Source organism: Xyrauchen texanus, chromosome 8 (genome assembly GCF_025860055.1).
Source record: "Xyrauchen texanus isolate HMW12.3.18 chromosome 8, RBS_HiC_50CHRs, whole genome shotgun sequence".
NCBI lineage: Eukaryota > Metazoa > Chordata > Actinopteri > Cypriniformes > Catostomidae > Xyrauchen > Xyrauchen texanus.
The window spans coordinates 3449604-3473239 of record NC_068283.1 but is presented as its reverse complement, the minus strand read 5'-3'; the positions used below and the strand labels follow the sequence as shown (position 1 = coordinate 3473239).

Sequence of the window (23636 nt, the reverse complement as noted above, 5' to 3'; positions counted from 1 at the left end):
CTTCGGAAAGCTCTACACAAGCAGCAGCTCTGCAAACCACACAAGTAAGGCTTCTTATGGGAGACTCGACAATTTCAAAAGAATTTGGCATTAGTATGTTGCTAAGCTAGGTCTGTGATACTCTAATAAGCATACAAATACACACCATGCACAAATATTGGGTGAAATAATACATTTTTCATTGCACTGAAATATTTTTAACAATACTTATGTTTGATGTTAGCACATTACTAAGCTAATGGTTTGATACTCTAAAAACAAACATTAGGTAATATAGTAATTTTCAATTGCTCTGAACTTTACTTTTAGTACTGAATTAAATCTAAAATGATTTTGGTAGAGATTGATGTTAGCATGTTGCTAAGCTAAGGGTGTTTCAAATAATCATAAAAATATAGAGCATACACAAACACTGGAAGAAATAATACATTGGTAATTACAATTAACAATTTTTTCATTTAGTATATTGTTCCCTTTACAAAAAGCTTCACTACGATGTTGCGATGCTAAGCGCTACGGGGAAACAGCTTTAGCTGTGAGCCGAGCTGAATAATGTGTGGAACACGTCAATGAACATTGACCGGAATTTATAGCCTCGGCTGATGTAATCATTAGATGCACCTGAGGCCAGGCTAAATGGATACGTCACCAGGTGTCGTCAGAAACTCTTTTTTCAGAGCGATTCCGTTTCTGTGTGTTTCACACACCCTGTCAAAACTTTCTTTCCTCTGTTAGGAGATAGAATCAGTTAGGCAGTGTGCAGTGAACGTTGTTCTATTTTTCTCTTCTGTTTAGAAAATATATATATATATATATATATATATATATATATATATATATATATACATATATATATATAAAAAAAAAGAGAGAATGACTGAAAGCACGTAAGCGGTGCGTGTTCCCTCTTCTCGCTCTATAGCTGAAGATGGCAAACATCAGTTTTTGCTGTTTGTTTGGGGGTAAGAGCACGCTGCTCTCAGCGTTGCAGCAGGGCGGGTGCAAGCACTGCGATTTGCTTTAACAGGCAGAGTGCGTCGTGCTCGCCTCGCTTGCTTCGGAGTCAGCACTCACGAAAAGACCGTTCAGTGGGGCTCGTGCATGGATTTGGCTGAGGAGCAAGAGGCGGGTTGACCCCTTTCTCTCACTCTCTCCCCAAACCCAGCTGGTCCTTCACATGATCTCGGCTGCTCCGACGCTTCTTCGGATCATGAGGTGGATCGCGATTCTCTTCCGCCTCCGAGCTTTCCGTCCGCGATAAAAAATCTACGGAGGAATTGCTCGATGTTGTTACACGTCGCGGTTGCCAGATTGGACTGGCCACGCGAAAAGAGACCCCCAAGCGCTCCAAATTAGGGGATAGATTTTATCTTCCAGTCTAAGAAAGGGAACGCCTCATGGGTCCCTTCCCTTTCTTTGATAACCTCCATGAAGAGCTTTTTTGGTCATGGAGAACCCCTAAAAAAATAATAATAATAAAAAAAAAAAAAAGAATAAATATATATAAAAATATATATATATATATATATCTTCTTCCCGTGTTCACCTACCCTCGACGTCATTATATTCGACTATCGTGGGTGCTGAGGCACGGGGGTATTCAGTGATGCCGCCGGTCGAAGAGACGCTTGCGGGCTATCTCTCGCCGGGCTTGGCATCGTCACTTAAGAAGCCCTCTCTCCCCTCAAAGCCTTGTAGGACAACCTCCACTTTAGTGGGAAGGGCTTATCAAGTGGCAGGTCAGGCTGGTGCTGCTCTGCACACTATGCTGTTTTTCAGGCGTACCAGGCTGACCTCCTGGACGACCTGAGTGTGGGTTCTGCGCTTGACGAGCAAGTCTCAGACCCACCTCGGTCCTGACTGAAGGGAGGCTCAAAAGCAAAGCGTGGCAAGTCGTGCTCCTCCTCCCAGGGATTGGGGACAGTCTGCGCCCTCGCCAGCCCCAAAGCAAGACCTCAGGACTATAAATTCTAGTAAGAGAAAACCCTGGCGGTCTTGCGCCTAGATTAGGGGTAGCTCCCTCGGGACGGGCGCGTGCTTCACTTCACCCCTCCCGGTACCCCCTCGAAGCCCCTCCATTCCCGCCACCTCTTGGTGTTTCGGGTTGCAGAGGCTTCTGTCAAAATTGGGTGTTTTAGCTGTTCCTGCATTTTATTCAGGACGCGAAACACCCGACAACCCCTCAACAGGAAGTGTTAAAATATAATACCCATCTCAGAGATCCTGGCAGCGTGGAAACTTCTGCCGGATATATTCTTTTCTGTGGGTCTTATAAGAGCGTCAGGATTTAATTCTCTCGCCGCTTTTCCGTGTTTCAACGGCGTGTTCTCACTACCCAAACTCAATCTACTGGTTAAAGGGGCCATGGTATGTGTTCCCCTTCCAGAGAGAGAGTTAGGTTATTTCACTAAATACTTCCCGTTTCCCATGGAGGGTGAGGGGTGGCGTCTGGCTTAGATCTTAAGCTTGAACTACCCGTGGGTGTTCAAGTCCAAGATGATGCCTGTCAAGACGGTCGTGTCTCAAGCCCTACAACTCATTTGGCTGGTCACCATCGATCTTATGACGCAATTCTATACTTAATTTAGAAGTTCTGCCACAACATGGAAAGTTCCTGAGGTTCACTTCTGGGGGCGAAGTCTTCCAGGGTCAGTTTCTTTCACTCAGCCTAGCCCTTTTTACCCGCACATTCACAATGCATGATGTAGCGCTGGCTCCTTGTGACTCCGGGGCATCTGCATTCTGAATTACGTAGACGACTGGCTGATCCTAGCGCAGTTCCAGGAACTGGCAGTTCAGCACAGGGACATCGTCTTAGCTCATCTGTTTCTCTGGGGTTGAGGCTCAACGCCAAGAAAAGCGTCCTTTCTCCCACTCAGAACACTGCCTATCGGGGCATCGCATGGAGTTCAATCACAATGCGGCCACAACTGTCTCCCGCTAGGATTGAGTCCATTCAGATCACCCTGAGCAAAGTCAGGCTAGGTCAAGGTTGCACTGTTATCAGTATCAACGATTTCCAGGTCTTATGGCGAACCACGGTGATCCCTCTGGACCTTCTGCTCATGAGACCGTTTTTGTTGTGGCCAAAAGCCAGGGGATTTCTTCCAAGGGCCAAAACCCCTGGGCTAAATAGGGTTACGCGCCTCAGGCTTCGTTCCCTTTCTATGTGGTTCAGACCCCGGTTTTCTGCCTTGTGTCCCACTCTAGGTGCGTCTTGTTGTCACAGACTGCTAACGACAGACGCCTCCCTGACGGGCGGGGTAGCGGCCTTATGTGGTCGTCCAGCTTAAGGGGATAGGAGGGTCGTCAGCTCGGTTGTCACAGTCACTGTCTCGGGTTGATGGCTGTATTTCTGGCCCTGAAATACCTCCTCCTGAGGCTGCCACGTCTTGGTGCGGGTGGACAATACAGCGGTAGCCTCTTACATAAATCTTCAAGGAGACCCACGTTCTTGTCAGCTGTATTTCTGACACGTCGGATTCTCCTTAGGGCCCAGGGTAAGCTCCTGTCACTCAGGTCAGTTATATTCCTGGATGCCCGTATACGGGAGCAGATTTACGGTCCAGACAGGAAATACCAATGGGGGAGTTAAGAACTCCACCCTAAGGTAGTAGTTGCCCAGAGTTCGCCAGCAAGGGTTTTTGCCTCTTACTGATAGCACCGTGCTGGCCGAACAGGGCTTGGTTCTCGGAGCTAATCTCTTCCCTCAACAACTCGCCTTGGGCGATTCCGAACAGGAAGGATCTTCTATCTAAGGCACAGGGCAATATTTCATCCCTGCCCCGAATTGTGGAATCTTTCATGTTTGGCCCCTAAGGGTACCAACTGAGGGACACAGGGCTTTCTCCTGAGGTTATCGAGACCTTTTTAAATGCCAGGCCTTTTCCACTTGGAACAAGTTTGGGTGAGATCTTAGGGCAGAAGAGGACCGCTTCGCCTCTATGGATAGCGCAATGTCTCCTCTACTTCTCCCTGAAATCACCCAGCCCCCTTGGGTCTGGACGTTAAGACACATACATGACCCAGAATGCATCTGTATGCATTTCTTTCCCCAGTTTCTCTGCTCCCGGGAGTCTTGGCTATGTTCACCAGCAAGGGTCTTGCCTCGTATTGATGGCGCTGTGCTGGCCGAACAGGATATGTTTCTCGGAGCTAATTCCTCTCCTCGACGGTTCGCCTTGGGCGATTCCGAACAGGGAGGACCTTCTCATCCTTGGCCCGAATTGTGAAACCTTTCATTCTGGCCCCTAAGGGTACCAAATGAGGTTCACGGGGTTTTCTCTTGGGGTTATCGAGACCATTTCTAGTGCTAGGGCTCCCTCCACTTGGAACTGATCTGGGTAGATTTTACAGGGCAGAAGAGGACCTCTTCGCCTCTGTTGATAGCGCAATGTCTCCTCTACTTCTCCCCGAGTCACCCAGTCCCCCCCTCCTCCTCGGGAGGGGCTGAACGTATTAACGCAAATGCGCCTGCATGCGTTTCCTTCTACTAAAGTTCTTATTACAGAACCAGCTAACTGCCAGTTTGCTTCAGTTCTGGATTTTCTGTAGAAAGAACTGTCAGCGGGCACTTGCCTCGCCACTGCCAGATTCTATGTGGCCACTGCAGTTTGCCACGGCTTGGTGGGCGGGGTGCCCTCAAAGAGGCATCCTCATTATTGCCCGGGCCTACGAGGCGTGCGGTCAAGCTTCACCAGTAGGTTTCAGGGCGCACTCTACCAGAGGGCTATCCCCCTCTAAAACCTTGGCTAGAGGTCTCCCTCTGCAACAAGTTTGTGATGCGGCAGGTTGTCCTCTCCGCACACATTCATTAGATTTTTATAGTTTGGATGTTCTGCACTCCGGGCTTTTATGCCCTTGAGTCGACATCTCAGCTCATACCTGAACAAGTTTGTGATGCGACAGGCTGGTCCTCTCCGCTCACATTCATCAGTTTTTATGACAAGTTTGTGTTGCGATAGGGTTCTCTTCGCACACATTCATCGAACTTTATGGGCTAGATGCTTTGCTACTCCGGACTCTTATGTCCTTGGGTCGACATCTCAGCCCATCCCTAAACAAGTTTGTGATGTGGCAGGTTGTCCTCACCGCACACATTCATTGGACTTTTTTAGTTTGGATGTTCTGCACTCCGGGCTCTTATGCCCTTGAGTCGACATCTCAGCTCATACCTGAACAAGTTTGTGATGCGGCAGGCTGGTCCTCTCCGCTCACATTCATCAGTTTTTATGACAAGTTAGTGTGGCGATAGGGTTCTCTTCGCACACATTCATCAAACTTTATGGGTTAGATGCTTTGCTACTCTGGGCTCTTATGCCCTTGAGTCGACATCTCAGCTCATGCCTGAACAAGTTTGTGATGCGGCAGGCTGGTCCTCTCCGCTCACATTCATCAGTTTTTCTGACAAGTTTGTGGTGCGATAGGGTTCTCTTCGCACACATTCATCGAACTTTATGGGTTAGATGCTTTGCTACTCCGGGCTCTTATGCCCTTGAGTCGACATCTCAGCTCATGTCTGAACAAGTTTGTGATGCAGCAGGCTGGTCCTCTCCGCATACATTCATCAAAATTGAATGGTTTAGATGTTTATGCTACTCCGGGCTCTTATGCCCTTGAGTCGACATCTGAAGCTCATGTCTGAGACCTCTCGCGTTTTTGTGAGTACACTGCACAACCATAGGGGTCCGGACAGCTAGGGGTCGGGGTCCGGACCAAGTGTGGCGGCGTGGGTATTGCGTTCCCCGTAGCGCTTAGCAGCGCAACATCGTAGTGAAGCTTTTTGTAAAGGGAACGTCTCGGGTTACATGTGTAAACCTTGTTCCCTGACAAAAGCGGAACGAGATGTTGCGCTGCTTTGCCGCACTGGGACGTCCCAGGACTGCTCTTCAAAAAGAAGTATCTGACAACACCTGGTGACGTATCCATTTATAGCCTGGCCTCAGGTGCATCTAATCAGCCGAGGCTATAAATTCCAGTCAATGTTCATTGACGTGTTCCACACATTATTCAGCTCGGCTCACAGCTAAAGCTGTTCCCCCGTAGCGCTTAGCAGCGCAACATCTCGTTCCGCTTTTTTCAGGGAACAAGGGTTACACATGTAACCCGAGACGATTTCAGTACAATTTGATGTTAGCATGTTGTCAAACTAACAGTTTGATGCTCTAATAAACATAGAAAAACACAAACATTTAATTACACTGAAAAATATTGAGGTAGCATGTTCCTAGGCTAATGTTAAGATACTCGAATAGCCATAAAAATACAAAGAACACAGAAATATTTTAAAATACATTTTTAATTGCTCAAATATTTTTTATCAATATTTTTAATTACTAAATGAAATATAACTATGTATAATATGTATTTCTTTCACCTCAACCACCATCTTGGATTTATATTGTCACTTAGCTCATCGAAATGCATTCTGGCACACATATTTTTCATATACACCCTAACCCCTAACCCCCCCCCAGTATAAACAGCGATGTGTCTCACCTGATCACATATGATCAGATCACCCGAGCTCAGAGAACAGCAGCAGTATGACGCGCTCCAGAATACCACTGTGTTTATCACTGTGAACCCATGAGAATGTGCAAAAACCGTTCCTCAACCACTGATTTGGAGAGAATATTGGCATGACGAGATCTGCACAAGCATGACCTAAACAAGCTAACAATGTTTACAGCTTTGAATGGTTTAACATGCCATAGCAAATCAACATTTTAACTTTTGACCCCACATCTTCACTTTGACATCATAAATCCTACAGTCTTGGCCTCTTCGTCATAATTACAAGAGGAAGTTTGACATTAACTACAAAACACAGCAAGTCCTTTCTCTGCTGTCACCGTGACCCTGTTTACCTTAGTGTGTATAGATAAATACTGGTACATTTTCAACTTGCATTTTCATGTACTTAACTAGACAAATCTGAGTAATTGACCAGGAACAGTAATGCTTCAATAACTGCCTGCTGACGGGCAATTATTCATTATGGAATGAGACAGAGAAAGGCATCCTCTTCAAGCAGAAGCAACAGCGCTGATCAGTAGAGGTGTACACACACACACACACACACACACACACACACACACACACACACACACTGCCAGGTGCTGCTGCCAACCAAAAGGGGCGCTGGAGTGGATCTTGGATCCAGGGCGTGAGAACACAGACCAAGTCCTTGCCACTGTTTATTTAGCAGGCCATTAAAAAGAAGACGTGGCTCGTCTCACCAGCACTCGCAAGCACTCGTAATGTGCCATTTTCTCTGACCTGACTCTTAAACCATGCCAGTCAGGCGCCTCCCCACATGGTTAGGAAAATCGGGTCATGCACATCCTAATCGGCACCGATCCCTGACAGTTTGTGTTGCCTAAATCAACACACAAACGCATATATCAATGAGATTTACATATACAACCACACCTGAGTACTGCAGCATCCTGTTTAAATATATCAAAACATTTTATTGATTTTTCTGATTCTGATTCATAATTATTATTTGAGTACTTTCGAGGAGGACATATTAGAACTACATATAGTTTAAAAAGCAACCAATCAGTAACTTACACAGGTTTAAGTCTCAAAAGCCAAAGTGGTGTTTTATTTTCAACAAAATTTCAGTGGGACTAAAACGGGTATGCGACAAATGGACGGTGAAACTTCAAGGGGGTGCCAACATTGATATTCCATACAGCCAGTACATTCCTGCATAACTCAATAACAATTCTTGGTTCAACTAGGACATGATGAAATTAATTAATTGCTGTTTAGTAAGTGAGACTTATTCTAAATTTTAAAGTGAGATTCAGTCATCGCTCCGACTAATTCAGAGGTGTTTTTGATTTACCGAAAATAACCTGCTCTTAATAGTCATTCACTCAGGAATCAGACCACATTGCTCACGCTGTATATTTCATGATTTATATTCAGTAGCGATGCAACTGTCAGAGTTCAAGTTGGACATGACAAAATTAATTAATTCAGTAATAAGTTCGGTTCAGTAATTGAGTCTAATTCTAAACTAAGTGGTACAGCTCTTATGTGTTTTTGATTCACCGAAAATAACCACAGAGGAATTTGGGAATCAGACCACACTGGTCACACGTTACATTTCGTGATTTAGAGTCAGTTAGCCACCACTGGTCCAAACAGTTCTGAGCGATGATGTGTAATGTTTTCAGTAGCATTTCTACTTAAAGGGGTCATGACATGAGAAACCAAATTTGCCTTGATCTTTTGGTATATAAGAGGTCTTTGTATCATTAAAACGTCCTGCAAGTTTAATATTTTAAGACGTCCTCCCCATTCTAAACGAATCATTTATTTAATCAAGCTCAAAATACAGCTCGTTCTGGATTCATGGTTAGAAGTGACGTGACGGTTAGAAGTGACGTACCAGCGTTTGCATATGACCGCCTCCAGCACAAGATAAATACGCTTTAAGCGCAAGACAACTACGCTCATTTCAGTATCGCCGTGCGCCTCACAAGTGTTCAGTCGATGGACAGCGAGCTCTGACAGAGACTACTTGTGCACAGGAAAATTACGATGCCACACAGATGTGCTGTTCCTGGCTGTGGTCAAACAAAACCTCTGAATAAGCTGCCGAAAGATCCAGACGTCAGGGAAAAATGGATGCAGTTTATTTTTGCGGACGCCTCAGTCACGGCAGTGTTAACTTAAGCGTTTGTTCTGTACATTTTAAGGATGACTGTTTTGAGAACAAATCTCAATATGATGCTGGCTTTGCCAGAAAACTGTTGCTCAAAGATAAGTCCGTGCCGACTATTCTGGGAACAACGACGACGCAAACTGTAAGTAATCTATTTTAAACTTTAAACTACTTTTTAAAGCGCAATTTCATTCATTATGAATAATCACAGTGTTTTTACTTAGTTTACTTGCATATTGTTCTGGCTGGGGGCGTCAATAATTGATACATAGGCACTGACGTTAGCCAATCATAACAGTGGGCGTTAACACTGAAGTCTTAAATGGAAAACGCCCCCAAAACAGACTGTTTGAATCAGAGGATGAGAAACAGGGTGGGAAAAGGTCATAAATCACTAGATTTTAAAAGTTTTTCTTAAAAAAAAATATATTAATACTATAATTGCACCTAAGGGAACATAATAATACAATAAAAAAACCCATGTCATGACCCCTTTAAGTATGGTTCCTTATGGTCTGATAATAAACTGTTCTCAGCATGGTTAACTAACCATACTCCACCGTGCTGGTGAACGTGATGGTGACAGTGATGTGGCAACACATGATTGGTCACTTGCCCAATCCATTCTAATACTAATTTTGCAGCAAAGTGACAAATGAAAAACAACCATTTCTTATGAGCACGTATTGGAATGGCACACTTCTGCATCGAGAACCATTCGACCTGATGGTGGAAAATCGCCTATTGTGTACACATTGGATGTCTTGCACAGCCATAGCACATGCCTCTCATCAGCGAACGCAACAAGATTCATTTAACTCCCCATCAGCTCAGTGGGAAGCATCTGATGGATGCTGTTGTCATGGGGATGGCAGGAACAGGAGCGATGCGTGAGAAAAGAATGGCCTCATCCAAACCAGATGCACTGTGGGCAGCGCCGGTCTGGAGTGTTGGTAACATGCACCCTTTCAAACTGATCACATGTCAAGAGTTCTACTGGAGGAACTTACAGTGAGTGTACTAACTGATCATAGGGCAGTGTTAAAGTTAGTAAGTAACACTTAGACATTACATCATCAGTTTGGACTCGCTGGCGGGATTGCTCATATGAACCATGGAATCGTACCACATCACTGTTGACAGAGAAGGCAGACAGACACTTTTCAAATTTGAATCATCACTCTAGTCTAGATGTGTTTAACACAAGACCATACAGCTTAGGACTATGGGTAGAAGGAAATTTAAATTTTATAAGGTATTGCAATATCATAACACAATATTTTATTGATATTCTAACACCAAGAACTGATATTTTAGTAAGATTTTTCACAAACATTTTGTATTCAGAAAAAAAGAAATTTAGCACCTCTCGGTCAAGCTTGTCCATTACCAAAAATCTAGAGTTCTGGCAAACTAGCTGCAAACCTGCCACAAATTTGCCAGAGGCTTGCAGCTCTTCACTGGCAGTGGTGAACCTGCAGCAAACCTTTGCAACAATGGACAGTTTCCCGCAAGTTTGCCGCAAAGATAATTTGCATATGAAAGTTGTAAATTTGCCTATGGTGAAAATGAATGGGATTTTTGCTTCTGGAACAAGACAGTTGTGTTTTATAGTAGTCTTAATGTAACGGTTAAACAAATAAGCTATTTTCCCCTTTTCCTTCACACAAACAAACTTACACCCATAAAATAACTAACAAAAGAATTGTAGTGTCTGTTTTCTAAGGAAATTGTGTCTAAATGGCTTCATCAACAATAACATGATTAAGCTGGGAAGCTCTCAGTAAGAACTAGTGGTCAAAAAGTAACAGCTGTCCTGTTTCTGTACGCATTGCATTCCATGCAAACCAAACACTGAACAGCAGGCTATCGGTATAGAAGCGTTAAAGTCTTTAAACTGTGAGGAAACGGTCTCACTTTGACTTACCTAGTAAAAACATCCTGTAAAGGTTGCTTTAGTGCTACGTACTTTATCTTTTATATAAAACAGATGTTAGATGCAGAGTTAGTCTTACAATCCCGGCATAGTAAAGGATGGCAACACAAGCGATTTTTCAAGCTCCCAAGCCTCAGACAGACTGAAACTCATGGCTGGCTCTCGCCCTGTGACTCAGAAAATGCTTCCTCACTGTAAAAAAGGAGCAGGAATTTCAAGTGGCTACTGAAGTGGGGGGATTTCCTTATAAGATTCAAAGTCATCTTGAAAACATTAGAAGAACTAGTAGCCAAACATTCCTATTGGTTTGTAGACAACTGGGATGGCGTTCCTGTTTCACAATGCTGGAAGGACACGGAGACCAGGAAGTGGCGGGCGGGACCCTCAGGGGCCGAGGTGGATGAGTGGGTGCGTGTGTAAATTGGAAAGGGTCAGTCAGACAGCGGTCTGTGGGTCGGTCTGACCAGTACCGGAGTGAGTCAAACTGAAGCAAATCCAGAGCTCATGTGGGAAGAGGACAAAATATAATTTCCACATGTATATTCGACATACCACACATTAGCGTTCTTGTCAAGTGAGTTCGGTGGATGTGGTCGGGCCGTGGGTAGTGGTGAAAGACAGAGAAATAGAGAAACGAAAGAGTGTGTCCTTAGACGACAGCGACTGAAAAGTGGAAAAGGCAGGCGAACAGATAAGGACATAGGAAGTGGATATAAAAAGGGTGTGTGTGTGCCTAAGGTGGCAGCCAGTGTTTATTCAGTGACTTGGTGGTTAGCCACTAAAATTCAAATCAAAGTATGTGGGGTGACGAGCATTATTTTGTCCAAGATATCTTGTCTAGTGTAAATCAGACTGACACATACTTTCTACCAAAACTAACTAGAATTTTTTACACTAATTGTTTACTTTAATTGAGCCAACATGATGGGTATAAATCAAACTAAACCTCAGTGAGTAAACAACTGTCATTGTGGGCTCTGGACTATAAACCCTTCAAACTGCAAGTGCATCTACTTAAGAAATGTATAAAAGCTTGTGTATATTCATACTTGGCACCTCAAGATGCTTGAGGTTTGGAAAACTCTATTATTTCAAAGTATAGCAGTATTTTAACTCATGATACGGTATTGGCATTCTAATGCCAAGAATCATCATTTTTAGTTTCAAAGTGTTTTCATATTAAAGTGTTGGGAAAAAGAGATTGAGCACCATTTAGAGTAAGTGTGTGAGAAGACAAAACATTCAACCAAAATGCAAACTCAAAATGAGCTAAGAATTTCAATAAGTTGATTCATTTAAAGGATGTTTTATGAGATCCTTCATACAGCTAGACTGTGAAGATTCTATGTAATGATAAACATGCTGAAACCAAAGTAAGTTATCCCCACACATCATTTTCTGCCATTAACGTGCAACTTCTATGGCTCTACAATGAAGTAAAGCACAAGGTTCAGCACTTGTTTTGCCATGTCCATCAAAGTCCAATGAAAATGAATAATGAATGAAAAATGTATCAATTCTGAATCGCAGTACACTTAAAAAGTCTAAATGTTATTGTATAGCAATCCACATCATATTACCGTGTCCCTGCTGATTCCCAGTCCTACAAGATATGTCACAGCAGGTTGTCAAACGCAGAAGCACCTAGTTTTATTTTGTTTTGTTTATCAAGGAGTTTGAAAGATTTTCACGGAAGAAAGTTAAATGGGCTTGAAGCAACATTAGGGTGAGTAAATGATGACAGAATTTTCATATTGGTATGAACTATTCCTTTAAAAATGAGGGATGATTTGTTCACAGACAGCTGAGCAGACGAGAAATAGCCCACAGTTGAACTCATACAAACCGAATGTGAAAGAATGTGTGACAATTTGTGTGAAATTGAAAGAGAAAGATGAAATAAAAATCATCTATCGGCCTGATAGAGGGACTGAAGGAACACGTACTGTGTTCATACCTGCTGCGTAAACCTCGGCCCCGGACGGCACAGGGCTTCAAATTTACAACAATCAATCATCTCTAGCGGTTTGTCTGCACACAGTTTACTCATTGTAAGGGGCTCAAACCTCAGACCTCCTCTTCTAGCAGCCAGGACATACCAGGCAAACAGACGGCTGACGGATGGCTGTTTAAACGTCAAGCCCAGAAGAAGACACGTTTTATGGGCACAGTAAATAACAAGGCCGGAGTGAGCAGGAAGTCCAGCGGCTCACAGACAATGAATGCTTTCACCAAGAAACCCAGTCAACACAGGTCTAAACTGGGTGCTATGCTTGTGTGTTGAAAGAGAGAGCAAGAGAAAGGTATACAGAGAGAGAGAGAGAGAGAGAGAGAGAGAGAGAGAGAGAGAGAGAGAGACTGTGTGTGCAAACAGCTAAATAGAAGTGGGGGACAGGGTGGGGGTGCAGACTGCTGAGTCATTGCTTGTTACCATGGCGACTAAGGTCAATTTGGAAATTCATCAAAATATCAATAGAATAGAGAAGGAAGTTAATCCTTTGTGATCGTTTAACCAAAAGATTTGTGATTTCAACACGCAGGCATGGGTGATTTTCACAAGACTATACAAGAAAATGCCCTATTTAATATGCATTTGTAAATATATACAAAATAAAGATTTTTAAAACAAATTTTAAATGAAGCCTACATTGAGGACCATTAAAATTGTTTGCATTGTAACACTATTTTCAGGACACTTAAGCATATTTTAGCCCACAATTCGAATTATCATAATATTATTTTACTTCATTGCAGTAAAGCGATGCTGTTGTACAATTATTTTTACAATTAAGTCAGCGAAAATAAAAGGCAGTACCAAGGGAGTACTCTGATAAATAAATATTGTTTACAATAGATAATTGGAATTAATATTTAAATAATTAATTAATGATAAAACAATTATAATTTATAATTTAAATAATATAGCATTTGTTTATTCATTACATTAATATGGACATGGTAATTACATATTAAGAATATCAATCTTATTTAATTTTTTTGCATTGCGGTAATGAAAATCGGGGAGTTACATGTGCGTACAAAATAATATCACAATGTAATAATCTTTAATGGCCCTAAAAAAATTATAAATTTTCTATATGCTAAATTTAATATTTGTTTCTTTTGATTTTGGAGTAAAATAGGACCTGGGCTTTTTTTTTGTTTTTATACGTTTTGTGAGCATCACCCACAAATGAACGAGATTTGCTCAAAACTAGGCCTAGATTGGATGACATTTGTTTCATTGACATCAAACCTGGCACATCTTGATGTGCTTCCATGAATGAGATTTGAGTGGAATATTTTTCAGCGACTAATGTCTTAAACTTCATTCTGTTCTCCACACAAAGCTATCATATGACTTGGCTCATGAGTTTTTGTCCTTTTTTTGGGGCTTGTCAGAGACGTTTTCATAACCACTTTCATTGTATGGAATGCCTGTACATTCTGCTAAATAACTCCTTTTATGTCCCTCAGAAGAAGAAAAAAATGTTTTGAGCAACATGAAGATTAATTTTTGGAGAACTGTTCCTTGAAGTCAAGTCTAAAGTGGGTCGCACAACGGACGCGTCTGGTGGACGACATGGTGTGTTCTAAAATTCGAAACAAATGTTTTCAATAAAGGTACACACACCGCCGTCACTTGGCGTCTGTCAGCCGCACCGCAGCACCCAGCTACGACTCCGGAGGCTGCTCAAATATCTGCCGTGCCACAGAGCACAACTCTCATCTTTTCCATTAAATTCAACCCAAATCATTATCAAATGACAGAGATTATTTACTTTAGCATTCTTCATTCTTGAACAAGGGAAAAAACCATGGTAACTTTTGTGTGTACGGTCTGCAACCTGAACCGCATTGCCATGACCTGTGTTTGATTCCTGTGCCATGTCCTAGCCGCGACACATGTGGCGTTTCTCGTTCGGTGTGCGACCGCCTTAACGCAGAGCCACAGCAGCAAAAACACATTCAGAACCAGCTGACAAAACCCAGTTCTCAGTTCTCCAAGCTTCCTGAAAGCTTCACTACTTACATCACCTCACAGGAGCCGCACTTCACGCCAAACTCCTGCCATTTGGCTTGCAGAGGAGCACACTCCCGCGACACACTGTTTTCTCTCCAAACACCTCATGTTGCTCTTTCTTCCCACTCTTACTTTATTAAATTCCACTGTTCATCACCAGCTAACAGCCCGTCTACACTGAGAGCGAACAACACAGCATGACAAAACTTGAACATTCTCGTTATAAATCAACAAAACTGTCTACACTGCACGTACATGTCTTAAAACTTCCAGCGTCCAAAAAAATGTACAGCCAAGCAAAACATATTTCATGTTTAAAGGTGAAGTGTGTCTAAATGTGTACTTTCCGTGCCACTAGCATAATCAAACATTATTATGAATGCATGTGGAGACAAATTTTGGACCAATTCGAATTTGCTGGGGACGAAGCCCAATGCAACACAACAAAATTAGACACAGATTTGAACAAAATCTCCAACAAACATAAAAATAAATGTATCACGTGCCACTTTATCGAATCAGGGGACACATCGTTAGGCTACTCTGGTTTTCCATTCATGTTGTTGTACTACGTGATACATTTCTTTTAAGGCGTGGCTGCTTTTTTTCCACTGAACAGCTCGTAAAAGTTGTTATTTATTGGACTTAATGCTGACGCGGAAGCGGCAGCGGAAGTGGTGGCCCTCGTGTGAAGCCCTCCTTGTGTGAAGACCTACTTGGGTAAAGACCAGCGAGTCTACCTGTGCGAGTCCACCGAGCAAGGACACCGACAAGGCTCCACTCACCAAAGCACTTAAGTATTTTTCTATTCTATCTCTTTTATTATTTTACTTATACATACATACTAACATGTCTAGTTCACTAATAACACATGCCTTCAAGCACATCCCTGTTATCTGTTGTAGACCGTTCACAAGATACAGATGCAAGACAAAACGCAACCCACACAACCTACGGCCGCTTTGCACTTCAACACCTGCTCCACTCTCGTTCTCAGTGGGACTCTGGAACTGCCAGTCTGCTGTGAACAAAGCTGCCTTCATTCCGGCTTTCGCCACGCAGTCCACCCTCAGCATCCTGGCACTGACAGAGACATGGATACGTCCTGAGGATACAGCAACACCTGCTGCTCTCTCTAACAACTTCTCCTTCTCCCACACCCTCGACATACTGGTAGGGGTGGGGGAACAGGTTTGCTCATTCATAATAACTGGACTTTTTCACCACATGCTTCACTATGTAACAATACATCTTTTGAATTCCATGCCATTACTACAATGCAACCCACAAAAATACATGTTGTTGTCATCTATCGCCCCCAGGTCAGCTGACAAGCTTTCTTGAGGAATTGGATGTCCTGCTGTCCTCCTTGCCAGAGGATGGCAGGCCACTTGTGGTTCTTGGTGATTTCAACATACACCAGGACAAACCCCAGGCCATTGAACTGAATACTCTTCTGGCCTCATTTGACTTGGAAAGACTACACACCACAGCAACTCACAGGTCGGGCAACCAGCTGGACCTCATTTTTACACGTAACTGTACCACCTCTAATATTCTTGTTACACCTTTACATGTTTCTGATCACTACTTTGTTCAATTCAACATGATTCTCCCATCCATTGTAAAACCGACCCCACCTTTGGTTTCCTTTCGCCGTAACCTCCGCTCCCTCTCACCCTCTCGCCTTTCCACTGATGTCTCTGCCTCTCTTCCCACAATAAATGTATTTTCCATGCTTGATGTGAACACTGCCACAGACACACTTAGCTCTACTTTAACAACCTGTCTAGACAACATCTGTCCTCTCTCCTCTAGACCAGCACGGACTACACCACCCAGCCCCTGGCTGTCTGACATCCTTCGTGAACATCGGACTGTTCTCAGGGCAGCTGAGAGGAGATGGCTGAAATCTAAAGATCCAGCTGATCTAGGTAAATATCAGCTTCTGCTCGCAACTTTTTCAAATAACGTTAAAACTGCAAAAACTTCATATTACCAGACCAAAATCAACAGCACCACAGACACTCGTAGCTTGTTTAGAACATTTAACACACTTCTCTGCCCTCCCCTCCACCACCTGACACATCACTGACAGCAGATATATTCGCCACATTTTTTACTGATAAGGTTACAGCCATCAGCAATACATTCACAGCACCACACCCTGTCAAACACCTGGCTCCTGTATGCAACCCTTCTTTCACTATGTTCTCTCCTTTAACTGACACTGAGGTCTCTAAACTCCTCCTCTCCAACCACCCCACAACCTGTTCCCTTGACCCCATTCCATCACACCTTTTCCAGGCCATCTCTCCGTCCATCCTACCGGCACTTACACACATAATTAACACATCCCTTCTTGCAGGCACTTTTCCCACTACATTTAAGCAGGCTCGAGTAACCCCACTGCTGAAAAAACCTGCACTTAACCCCACACAGATAGAACACTACAGACCAGTCTCTCTCATCCCATTCATGGCAAAAACACTTGAAAGGGCAGTTTTCAATCAGATCTCCGCCTATCTCTCACAGAACAAGCTGCTGGATGACAATCAGTCGGGCTTCAAAAGTGGACACTCCACTGAGACTGCCCTGCTGTCTGTCATCGAGTCGCTGAGACTGGCGAGAGCTGAATCGAGATCATCCGTTCTGATTTTGCTGGACCTTTCTGCTGCCTTTGACACAGTCAACCATCAGATCCTACTCTCCACCCTCTCTAAACTGGGTATCACTGGAACTGTGCTTGACTGGTTCAACTCTTATCTCTCAGAAAGGTCCTTTGAGGTAGCATGGAGAGGGAAGTATCCAAGCCACACCAGTTACTTACTGGGGTACCTCAGGGATCAGTGCTTGGGCCACTTCTCTTCTCCATATACACAACATCACTGGGACCCATCATCCAGTCACATGGTTTCTCTTACCACTGCTACGCTGATGACACGCTAACTCTACTTGTCTTTCCAGCCCAACGACACCACAGTGACCGTTCGAATCGCTGCCTGTCTGGCAGACATCTCGGCCTGGATGAAGGAACACCACCTTCAACTCAACCCTGCCAAGACAGAACTCCTTGTCTTTCCAGCCAACCCTGCTGTTGAACACAACATCACCGTGCAGCTGGGTCCAACTACAGTTTCGCCTTCCAAAACGGTCAGAAATCTAGGGGTAACCATTGATGATGAGCTAAATTTCACAGACCACATTTCAAAACTGCAAGATCTTGTAGATTTACACTCTACAATATCAGGAAGATAAGACCCTTCCTCTCTGTACATGCCACACAACTGCTCGTTCAGTCCCTTGTCATAACTAGACTGGACTACTGTAATGCTCTCATTGCAGGCCTTCCTGCATGTGCTATTAGACCTCTCCAAATGATCCAGAATGCAGCAGCACGTCTGGTCTTTAATGAACCTAAGAGAGCACATGTTACACCACTCTTTGTCTCTCTCCACTGGCTGCCGGTTCATGCACGTATTAAATTCAAGGCCCTGATGCTGGCATATAAAACAGTCACTGGGTCTGCTCCAGCATACCTAAAAACATTTATGCAGAGCTACGTTCCCACCAGAAGCCTGCGGTCGGCTAAGGAACGCCGCCTTGTCGTACCAAAACAAAGAGGCACCAAAACACTTTCCCAGACTTTCAGTTTCATCATACCACGGTGGTGGAATGACCTTCCCAACTCAATCCGGGAAGCTAACTCACTCTCTATCTTCAAAAAACGGCTAAAAACACATCTTTTCCAAAAGCACTTAACCGGTCAATAATAAAAATAAAAAAATATATATATATATATATATATTTACATTTCTTGTTGCACTTAAATCTGTTTTGTATACTATTATGATGATAGTGAAACTTTGTAATATGGCACTTTTTGTACCACTGTCTCCCTAAGATGATTCGCTGATGTTCTTCCTCTTTTGTAAGTCGCTTTGGATAAAAGCGTCTGCCAAATGAATAAATGTAAATGTAAATGTACATGAAAGACAGCAGCTCAAGAGAGATTTAATATGAGATATTGAAACATGAGAACAGGATGTTTTTCTTTATATCTCTGTCTAACTGTAATCGTCTAGATGCAATTTCAGGATTCAGAGTCTGTTTCAGCAACATACAATTTACATTATTGTGTTCTGTCTCTTCCTTCACGTTCTCATACAGTACTCACAAACACATAAAAAGTTGTTTTTTAAAAGTTGCCCATCACAGCATCGGCCCAACTTCCTACAATCCAATCTGCTCCCCTTTCCCATCATGATACCCACTGGCACAGTGGAGAGAAAACCACATTTTACAATTTTAAGATGTAACAATATTAGAAAAATGTGTATGAAAGATCTCTAAGTTATGGGAAAGGGTGGTTCATGCTGAGCTCTTTTGGTGCGCTTTGTTTGCTGTGACTTTCTAATTGGTGGATCTTTCTCTTCAGGACCATGGATAGAGTTGATATTTAGCAAGTTGAAATAGCACAAAGCATGTACTATTGAGGCATATACCATTGACTACATTTACATGGACACCTGAAAGCGACTTATTGCAAGAAAGTGGCACTCCCGTTTACATGCACTGTATAAGTGCCGTACTCTTTACTCCCGTATACATTCATCTTGGTCAGTAAGCAGCTTTCCCTGCATCAATGTAATTTCCACGCAGTGCTTGAGTAAATAACAAACATGTTTTTTTAATTCTCTGTTGCTTAGCTTTTTTCCAGATATTTTTGAATTGTTGCTATGTTTGTTTCCTTAACTTTCTATCGCGACCTGCAGCAGAATTGCACTGCAATAGTGGGGTTTCCTTCTTACATAAAACTCTGGGATTCCCCACTTGACCACATACTGTATATGCAAATGCAAGAGACAGTTGATTTTTTACATTGGTATGCATAAATGTGTATAGTTTATAGCATATTTGCTTTTCCAACTGCATTCCCAGATATGTTTAATTCTTTCCGCTGCGTTGATTTGTTGTTGGGCTCATCCGATGAAGTTAGTTACCTGGTCTGTTCATGCACATGTGCATTGACATGGCAACATAAGCAGCGTTCTCTGGAAGAAACCCAGGTGTGCTAAACCGCTTTCTCTTAATATCTTATAAGGGATAAGAAATCTGAGTTCTTGTTTATCTTTGAGAATGCATAATAACCCTGGAACAAACCATTTTCTTGGGTACAGGTAAGCATGGAGACTGTTTAACAACCTCACAACTCACAGCAGGTCTGTCTTAAAAGTTTGATAAGTTGTTAAAAATGGATTTGCATATGGAATTTTTTATTCTTTTTAGATTTGTACTTCTGGAACCTGACTGTTGTGCACCATTAGGCTGTATTTACACAAATAAACATGGGTAGAGTGACTTGTGTTATACTTGGGTAAAAAGGATTGTTATTGCCACAATTCTTTCACAAAGACCCTTATGCTCACCCTAAACAGTCAGGAGCTGTGGTAAACAGAAACTGAACAGTGTTAACTTCTATCAGGCATGTTTCTCACAGGGCTGATGCCAAGCAGGAAACAGGGCTGAGGTACGGTGTAGGTGGTGTGGGCTATCTCATCTGAGACTCCAAGAAAAGATCTCTCTCATTGTTAAGAGCTGCCATCTGTTTGAACAGAGCTGCACTTGAGTCATAGAGTTTAATACCATCAGCATCTCTTTCCATCCAAATGGGATTTAACATCATGACTCCCAAGTTTGGAAAAGCACGGGGAATTTTAAACAGATCTGGTTTGTTCCAACCACTGTTGCTCAATCCGTTGGTCTATAATTTAATTTAAGGGTGAGTAATAATATGTCCCGGAAAGCATTGGACATCAAGAGGAGATTCAATACAGTGCCAAAATAGATGCGTGTCCTTAAAATCATAACATGACAACATGTTAATATTGAATAAAATAATATAATATTGATCAGTTGATTTCAGCTATTTTACTTTGATTGTGTTTGATTGGATGCATGCCCTTTGATGTCAACAACAAAAGATTGTTTTTCTGAAAATGATTCCTCCTCCATTTAAAAAGTTGATAAGCCTATTTATTTTGTCATCCTATAATTATATGCTTAGTTCAATTTTTCCGTTTGCATTAAGCATTGTCTATGACCCAGTCAGAACAGACCAGCAACCCTTTTTCTCTGGATTTGAAGTAATGAAACTGAGTCCAGCTGAAATATTTGTACAATTTTTTTAAAATGTTCTCCTAAATGGTTTAATTGAAAAATCAACATTAATAGTGTAATGTCCAGATTGCGTACTTATTTATCTTCCAATAAACTGACCACAGGGTCCAAAAGTGTGCAAGGAAAATGCTGTGTAGTAAATTTGTGTGTCACACAAGCCTTTGACTACATACACTGACGCCACTCAGAGGCTGTAAAAGTGTGTGAGTGTGTTTTAAGAGGGCTTCATATCCACGGCCCACACATTTACCCTCGCCACATCAAACGTCCCCCCGCAGTAAAGAACTGGGTGGTCTTTTTCAGCTGTGCGACCAATAAGATCTATAAGATCTATATTACCTGCAAGAAATCAGGTAACCATGGACAATGAGAAAGTTTGGGCTGCCGGGCGTAGCTAACTCAGTATGATCAGACTAAACTGAGAGAGTGAATCTTCCTAATCATATCTGTTGTGAAAAATCATGGGCTTTGTTCTTCAGGCATATTTGTTTTTCTTGAGAAATAGGATGACATATAATTCTGAGATGTTCTTAGGTTTCATGAGATTCACCCAAGCGTGTACACACACTGCTACAGTTTCTGTGATAGGTAAGGATCTCTAGAGGCTATTCTATGGTTAATATATGACACATGGAGCAAACCATACATCCTTTTTCCGCATGACTCCATCGCTCACTCCTCTACAGATTTTCTTCGCTTTTCATTGCTCCATTGTCTTTCTTCCAGCTTATTTCCTATTAACCTGTCCTCCCAATCACTTCCCTTCTCCTCCTGTTTCTTATCACCCTTCAACTTTCAAAGCCCTCTTCCTTTACAAATGTCTTGTTCTCATTGTCTTTGGCCCTGTAGACTCATTCAACAGTCGAGAGAGGATCAAGGAGCTGTGTTCTTCTCTTACACATAAATCACATTCCCAGTACACCAAGAAACGTCCTGTTTTGCTTTCACCTCCTTCGCTTATAATGTAAGTCAAAGTTACTTGCAAGGAGGTCTTTGATACCTGCAAACTTGATGACACGGGAAGTCGGCATGTTGTTTCTGAGAGTTCAGTTATTTTTGGATCAGCCACATTATGCAAACTCACCGACAAGTGCCATCTCCTATCAGACATGAATGCATCAGCTCCATCAAGCTTAGCTTCCCCTGTGAAGTGACCGGAAGTGTGTTGCATCAGCAGCATGGGAGACCTGGGTTTAGATCCCGTGTTGAAACCAAGACGCATGATTTGGAGGTTGCAACAACACATTTTTACTCCACTGATGGTTAGGTTTAGATTTGGGGTTTGTGTTGGGGTTTCAGTTTATAAACTTGCTTTTGGTGCCCCTCAGGGGATATTTCAACTGGAATATTAAAAAAACAAATGCAGAGCTTTGGCCAATGGGGAAGTGTTTCAAATTTCGGTTAGCACAGACAGATTTTAGCTAAAGAAAAGTAAACCTACTGTTTCCGATTCTCACAGTGGTGAGATCAGCCTGTACCTAGAGAGAGCTTTCCGTTAGCATTCCCATTCACCTCAAAGGTAGTAGCACGGCTGGTACATGCACCACCGGAGGAATGTGATCTAAAATATGCCCTCTTCAATCCGGTCTCATGAAAAGTTGAAACTGGTATTGCAAGATTCCTTCATGGGCAACTCTCTCCTCTACCTATTGTATTCTGATGCACTTAAGGTCAACCAACTCACAACCGACTCAAATGACAAGCTGCATCTACAAGATTCAGCTTTACACTTGAGTTATGACAGATCCTCCACTTGGAGTCTGTTTAACATCTGCCCAGGTTGGGCCTTCAGTAGGGGATGAGCAAAATGAGGGGGGTTTCCTGTGATATGTACAGAAAATAGAGGTCATGATTGCTGAAGAGCACATGAGAAGAAACATACAGAAGGGCCACTCATAAAAATGGCTCCAGCGTGTTTGGTTGTGCCTGTGTGAATTTAACAGTCTACCTATACAAGCAACCCTAAACAAGTAAACTCTAACTCAGATTACCCCTCAGAATAACAAGTTAATCGTCTTAACTAACGGCTGACACATTTCTACCGTTGCACAGCAGGTACTGTCATACTGCCAGGCCAAGGATGGACTCATAGTTTGTGTCTTGTGTGATCTGACAAATGTATCTCCGTTTGGAAAGTGTTTATTTTAGAGGATGAACAGACTTCTAGTTAACATCCTTTGAGACAGAAAGAGAGAGAGCAAAACACAGATGCCTGACAGCTGGACGAGGACAAAGATTGCTACTGCAATTACAGCAACAAGTTCTGAGAGACAACACACAAACACACACACACACACACACACAGTACTATTTTACAACAAACAGCGACATAGATTATAAAAAAAGTACACCAGTATAACCTGTTCTCATAGAATCATGCTACTATATCTACATTTTATGTGGATGTTGTATCGTGGCATTTTCCTGGTGAAATGAACACCAGAGGCGCTATAACAACAATGACTGGGCAGTGTCTCGTTTGGAAGGATGTGTCCTTCGGAGGTCGCATTTGTCGGCCGCATACGTCATCGAGGCTGTCTCGTTTCATAAAATCGATTAGGACACTTCGAATGCAGCCCTCGAATGTGACCTTCTTTCACGGGAATTCGTAAGATGCACAAGGTGTATCCTACGTGGGCACTCACAACCCACAATTCTTTGCTTTAACAGAAATGTCTATAAAGAATGATGCCAATTTGCCCGTAAATATGATGTTCAAACGTAAGGAATGTTAATTCCCAAGTTGAAGTACCTCAGTAGATGGGTGTAGAGTATATAATATGTATTATATATAATTAAAATAAAGTATTAGA

At 42.7% G+C, this 23636-nt stretch overlaps 1 protein-coding gene and 1 long non-coding RNA gene across 3 annotated transcripts in view; one reads left to right on the top strand and one right to left on the bottom strand.

Moving 5' to 3' along the window:
* LOC127648372 (BAH and coiled-coil domain-containing protein 1-like) overlaps positions 1-23636 on the bottom strand; it is a 170657-nt gene that overhangs the window by 127434 nt on the left and 19587 nt on the right. The window lies entirely within an intron of this gene.
* On the top strand, positions 15804-18402 carry LOC127648380 (uncharacterized). Of its 2 annotated transcripts, XR_007971165.1 has the most exons (4): positions 15804-15834; positions 15966-16146; positions 16462-16577; positions 17611-18402. It is a non-coding gene; the product is annotated as an uncharacterized LOC127648380 (long non-coding RNA). The 2 variants fall into 2 exon arrangements; XR_007971164.1 differs by having other exon boundaries at positions 15809-16146.